We start from the raw sequence: 6,800 nt of genomic DNA, 5'->3' as shown, positions 1-6,800 counted from the left end.
TTATACAGTCCAATCCAACACCTGAAAGGTCAAAATTCCCCAAATAATAAGGTAGTACCATCACACTACCCTCCTCAGGACAGTTATTTGCAGGTATTGTGAGATCTATCAATCAGAGTTTAAAGAGACACAAATCCAATTCAGGTGATGTTATTTTATTCAAGGTAATCACAAAAATCAAATAGCAATCTACTGGCCCAAGGCTCTTATAGGAATAAAACTACACATTTTATTGTCCAGATGACAGAAAGAAAGGTTTAATAGATACCTATAATTGCAGACCTCATTATCTGACAATGTTGCAATGACAGATTATCGATTCTCTCTGAATACGCAAGTTGATTATCCCTGATCTTCAGGGCCTGAGAGTTTCCAGGCCACTGATAACATCGCCCCCACCCCCCCAGCTCCCACGGAGATTGTTGTCTGTGTTGCTGTTTCAGTCTAAAGTTGATTCACCGGGCAGCCTTCATTCTCATCAACAAACGTGAGCTCCAGCATGTCACACCGAGATTCTGCCCATCGATGGAACATTGACAAGGCAGTCCGTGGCATCTTTTAGTTTCTCCTTATTTTCCACTTTATTGCTGCCAATTCACAATCATCTGATCACCTGAACTACAGTCATCAGGATGAGCTTCTGTGCTCAGTCTGAGCAAACACACTTTCAGTTGTTGGTGGGAGTTTCCCAACTGCTTCAGAACATAAAGTGCAGGTATACCTACATTTGAACTGCTCATTCCCATAACATAATCAATAAATCAATCAGTAACAGTCAATCATCATTACAGTGAGCCTGTTTCTGACACGAGACAAATGCTCTGTAATGAAGAGAGGGTCTTGCTGTCTCTGCATATTTTGCCCTTCGGTTTCGATTCATTTTGTCTCATTCTGTGTGATAAACGTAGGCTGGTGCAAAGCACAACGTTAGAATTGTATTTCCATATGTAAAGCAGTGTGTTTATTCTTTTTAGTAACACAGCTCCACTGGGAGGGCCCCCTGCTCAAATTAAACCTGCCTGTGAAACCTGAGAGGAAGTGTAAGGACTGAGTGTTAATGTTATCACAGGGTTTCAGACATCTGTCAGCTATTAATCACAAATGTTACTGAGCTTCAAGTAAACCTACAACACAGAACAGCAGAGCACAGGAACAGGCCCTTCAGCCCATGATGACTGTGACAACCACAACGCCAAATTAATCTAAACCGAACTATCTGCATAGAATCCATATCCCTCCATATCCTGAATGGTCATGTGCTTTTTCAAATGTATCTCAACTGTCCTATCATGCTGATTCACCCCACTCCTGCCAGTGCATTCCAGGCACCTATCACTCTGTGTGTAAAAATACAACCCACAAATCTCCTTTGAATGTTATACCCCTCACCTTAAATCTCTGTCCTTTTGGAAATGACATTTTAACCTGGAAAAATGACTCTGACTGTCGACCCTGTCAATAACTCTCATACTTTTATAAGCCTCTATCAGGTTGCCTCTCAGCCTACGCTCCAGAATAAACAGTCAAAGATTGTTCAACCTCTCCTTACAGCTAATATTCTCTAATCCAGACAACATGCTTGTGAACATCTTTTACATCCTCTCCAAATCCACCACATCCTTACAATGGAGCAACCAGAACTGAGGGTTCATGAATTTTCACCCAGATTAATGCAGGCATGAAAACCTGTGCTTCAACTTGGACAAAAAGCAATCTGTACTCTCCTCTTACCCAGTCCCATGGAATTCTCCCAGCAGGGACACTGCCTCCTTGATGCTGGAATGTACTGGATTTGACTTTTGGGCTCTTTCCTGTGAAAAAAGGGGGACATTGTTGGACTCATTAGTAATATGTGAGAGGTTTAGATGCTCATATACACCCTGGAAAGGCGGGTCATGAGAAGGTTGAAGGGTAAAGCATATTTCCACCTCACAGATGAGAAAAATACCTGATAGGTTGGAGGAGAAAGTCTTCAGGGGGATTAAAACTATTGTAAATAATCACTAATCATCCAACTTGGATTATTCATCCAGAGGATGGGAGAATATAGATCTCTCCCACAGAAGTGAATGTTGTGAAAGGGAACAGAAGAGGAAGTTAACCCAGATGCACAAAGATGGAGTGACTGGAGGTTCCTGCAGAAAATAAACAATGGCATGAAATAATTGGTCTGAATCTGCTGCTGTGCTGTACGTTTCATTTAACTCTGTGTATTACCAGAGTCACGGGAGAGAAACAAAATCTATTGAGTTTCCTTTCCTTCACCATGTCCTTCTCCCACTCTCTTTAGGTCGAGGCAGGTACGTATGAAAATACTCAGGGGTGGTGAGAAACATAAGGAGGTAAACTGCCCACAGTCACAGAGGTTGTTGTTTGGACAGGTCTTGTTTCTGCTGTGTCAGCTGACTGACTCAGATTCCATAAGGGAATGACCAATCCCAGCGGACAGAGAGGGAATGTGAAAGATGAGAGACCACTGGCAGGTTTGGGTTCTAATTAATCCTAAGGATGAATTTAAGCTAAAGGTCTTAATGTGCTGCAGTTAATGGGGAAAACAGGGATACAGAGGGGTGGAAATTACACTACTGTGGAGTAGAGATTTCATGGCTTTGTGAAGGGCAGATCATGTCCAACAGTCCTGATGGAGTTCTTTGGGGAGGTGACCAGGCATATACATGAGGGTAATGCAGGGGATGTGATCTATATGGATTTTAGGAAGGCATTTGATAAGGTTCCACATGGTAGGCTTGTACAGGAAGTCAGAAGGCATGGGATCCAGGGAAGTTTGGCCAGGTGGATTCAGAATTGGCTTGCCTGCAGAAGGCAGAGGGTTGTGGTGGAGGGAGTACATTCAGATTGGAGGATTGTGACTAGTGGTGTCCGACAAGGATCTGCTCTGGGACCTCTACTTTTCGTGGTTTTTATTAACGACCTGGATGTGGGGGTGGAGGGGTGGGTTGGCAAGTTTGCAAATGACAGAAAGGTTGGTGGTGTTGTAGATAGTGTAGAGGGTTGTCAAAGATTGCAGACAGACATTGATAGGATGCAGAAGTGGGCTGAGAAGTGGCAGATGGAGTTCAACCCGGGGAAGTGTGAGGTGGTATACTTTGGAAGGACGAACTCCAAGGCAGAGTACAAAGTAAATGGCAGGATACTTGGTAGTGTGGAGGAGCAGAGGGATCTGGGGGTACATGTCCACAGATCCCTGAAAGTCGCCTCACAGGTAGATAGGGTTGTTAAGAAAGCTTATAGGATGTTAGCTTTCATAAGTCGAGGGATAGAGTTTAAGAGTCGCGATGTAATGATGCAGCTCTATAAAACTCTGGTTAGGCCACAATTGGAGTTCTGGTCACCTCACTATAGGAAGGATGTGGGAGCATTGGAAAGGGTACAGAGGAGATTTACCAGGATTCTGCCTGGTTTACAGAGTATGCAATATGATCAGAGATTAAGGGAGCTAGGGCTTTACTCTTCGGAGAGAAGGAGGATGAGAGGAGACATGATAGAGGTGTACAAGATAATAAGAGGAATAGATAGAGTGGATAGCCAGCGCCTCTTCCCCAGGGCACCACTGCTCAATACAAGAGGACATGGCTTTAAGGTAAGGGGTGAGAAGTTCAAGGGGGAAGGCTTTTTACTCAGAGAGTGGTTGGTGCATGGAATGCACTGCCTGAGTCAGTGGTGGAAGCAGGCACATTCGTGAAGTTTAAGAGACTACTAGACAGGTGCGTGGTGGAATTTAAGGTGGGGGGCTATATAGGAGGCAGGGTTTAAGGGTTGGCACAACATTGTGGGCTGAAGGGCCTGTAATGTGCTGTATTCTATGTTCTAATTAGACCACATCTGAAGCACTGGCTGTGATTCTTGGCATCACCCCTTGGAGAAGGGGTTGTGTGGACCAGGGCCAGTGAAGTGCTAGTGGGACTAGGATAGAATATTAGGTCTGGTCTCTTGTTCCCCGAAGTGTGGAAAATTGAAGGCCAGTGTAATTGGGGAGTTTAAAAACTTTCAAGAATGGTGCAGAAGAATAACACAAAGAATCTGTTACTTCAGGATATACAGGGCACTGGAAATCTGGATCTCTTCCTGGGAACTGGTCAAGACTGGGGTGAGGGGCGGTGGGAGGAGGTGTCAGTTGAAATTTCAAAATTAATAGAATTTTGTTTGAGTTCAATTATTAAAATATGAGCCAAGGAGGGTAAATGGAGATCGGACATAGGTCAGCTTTGGAGGGAATAGACGGAAGGGCTGAACAACCTCCTTCTGACACTCAGTGCACGGGATAAATTTGAACAGGATCTCTGTGTGCAGCTGTTGATTTACTAGAAACACATTTCATATTCTCATTCTTGACAGGTGGGTGAAACTGGACAGTGATATTGGGATATTTCCTTCTCAGCTTCCTGTCGGAGATGTGGCTTGACTTAATCTGAACAGGGGGCCTTCCAGAGGTCCTCTGCGTCTACTCAGTAAATTTCTGAAATACCCTGTCCATCGTGCTCCATTCTCTTGTCAAAAGCAGACCCTTCTTGCCTCTCATGGGGCTACTGGATCTGGCTTGGAACATTCCACATACCAGTTTTGAAATCTTGTATATATTTTCCTGATCACATCGACTGGCGCTCTTGTGGCCGCCAGTGCAAGGTCTTCTATGTAGACTCTCTTATCCACTCTTAGAAGCTCTTCACTTTCTTGCTAGCTTCAGTGAATGCCAATTAAAGTTTCACCTTAATTCGTGTTGACTTTGCATTGAACATTTTCTTCCTAATTTTCCATCTTTCTTCTAAGTCTGTCCATGTTTCCTGCTGTATCCATGCTTTGTTATTTTTTCCAGCGCTGTAATGTAGACAAGCCTCGCTGCTCTTGTTGAACACTGATGCAATCTGTTTCTACATCGTGTTGATCTTGTCCACTGACACATCCCCGCCAATGTCTGAAAGCCCTCCTTAAGCTGAATGGTGACGGCAGATCTCACACTGATGTTCTTAAGTTTCTCAACATCAAAACATCTTTGTACATGTGCTGTGGTCCCAGTGCTTCTCAGCATGAGTTTCATCACTGCTACAGCAAGGTGATGATTACTTCCTGTATCTGCTCCTCTCTTCACCTTTACACCCTGCAAGGATCGTCTCCACATACCATTTATCATCAAATGGTCAATCTGGATCTTGTCACATCCATTGGGTAAGCTCCATGTCAGTTTGTTTATTTCATGGTGTGGAAAGAGGGTCTCTCCTGTGACCAGATTGTTCATGGCACAGAATTCCACCAGACTTAACACCATTGTTATTGATCATCCTATATCCTTGCGTATCCATGGCCCTAATGAAGTGTGAGTTGTTATTTCCCACTTTGCCATTTAGATCTCCAATGATGATGATTATGTCACGGCGTGGTGTTAACTCTAACTCCACCATTTGTAGAAGATATCCTATTCTTCAATGTCACTATTGTTATTTGGAGCATAACACTGGATCACAGTCATGTTCACTTGCTTCACTCTCAGCCTGACTCTCACCAGCCGACTGTTGATTGGTTTTCATTCCACTGGGCACTTCTCAATGCCTTTCTTCAAAATGACAGCTAATCCATCATGACGTTGACCATCTTCCCTTCCTGAATATAAAACTGCTGCACCAGCTGCTGCCTTTAGTCTGCCAGACCCTGACCATCTGCTTTCACTGATGCCAGTGTACGTTGGCTGTAATGACACATTACCGTAGTTATTTGTGCTAGCTTGACAGTGTTGTACATGGTTTGACAATTCCAAAAAACATTTTTGGTCTTGGTCTTGGCAAAGTTCATGGCTCCCTTCACCATACCCATAGTTTCCTCTCTGTTTTCACTCCTGTCAGCCATGCAAGTCCCGGGTGGTGACTAGGGAACACTATCACACTCAGATGTAGAAGGATTCTTCATTGCTGTTTCCGTAATTGCGACAAGAGTCTTTGATGAAGATGCTTTGGACCCAAATGCTGGAGTATCCGAAACAAAGATCGAGACACGGTATCAAACTGGATCCAGGTCTGAGCACAAAACGAATGCTAGACAATATCACTAGTAGGGTTTACCATTGAGCACTGAACATCAGTTCAGGTGTTCTTTCATACTCAATTCTTGGTGCCCAAAACATGATTATCAATTAGCGGGATCATCCTGAACCTTAAAGGGGCTGCTACCGGCTATCTGTGCTCCAGAGAGTTGGAGAGTCTAAATCCTGGAAGCTGGCACAGTTGGGAGCATCTCGTAACAATTACAATTTTCTTTATAATAAGTCAGGTTCACTAACCCTGACCTGAAACTCCAAACCTGGAGGAACGGTGAACCGTTCTTTGTTCAGTCTCTATCCTTTAACATGTTTGGCATGGGTGACCCTACCTAGAGTTAAAGCACAAGACCCCGATGTAAGCCAACATAGATCTCTGGTTCACTGAGGCACACAAGCCACGATACTCTTTGACAAGATTGTGGTCCTCTTGGGGGTAAAAAGAAGCTTCACTATTTTGACTGGTGCCATGGTGGGGTTGTTGTGTCAGGTGGACATAAAAGGTTTGGAAAGTTCTCCACTATCTGTTCCGACATTGATCCCTCAACCAGTATCACACTGAAACAGGTTAAAAAGATTTTGTGGGGAGAACTGCTGAGGGCTTGGCACTGAAATTCATGGTGCCAAGTCCCTGAAAGAGAAAATACCTTATAAGTGTAAATTCCACCCATTTCCACCAGGAATCGCTGTTTAGCATTGATTCTTGTGGTGTGGGAGCAGTGAGAAGATTGTGTGGTAACTCTTTTTGTTGCTT

At 44.0% G+C, this 6,800-nt stretch overlaps 1 long non-coding RNA gene across 1 annotated transcript in view; it reads right to left on the bottom strand.

The window, feature by feature from the left end:
- Positions 1-405: 405 nt before the first annotated feature.
- Positions 406-6,800, bottom strand: part of LOC140203884 (uncharacterized) — a 117,652-nt gene continuing 111,257 nt past the window's right edge. The window contains exon 3 of the long non-coding RNA XR_011887410.1: positions 406-1,811. This is a non-coding gene — a long non-coding RNA (uncharacterized lncRNA). The remainder of the gene's footprint in view (positions 1,812-6,800) is intronic.

The sequence above is a fragment of the Mobula birostris genome, chromosome 10, assembly GCF_030028105.1.
Source record: "Mobula birostris isolate sMobBir1 chromosome 10, sMobBir1.hap1, whole genome shotgun sequence".
Taxonomy (NCBI): Eukaryota; Metazoa; Chordata; class Chondrichthyes; order Myliobatiformes; family Myliobatidae; genus Mobula; species Mobula birostris.
Note: the sequence above shows the minus strand (reverse complement) of the source record. Positions and strands in the feature narration are given on the sequence as shown.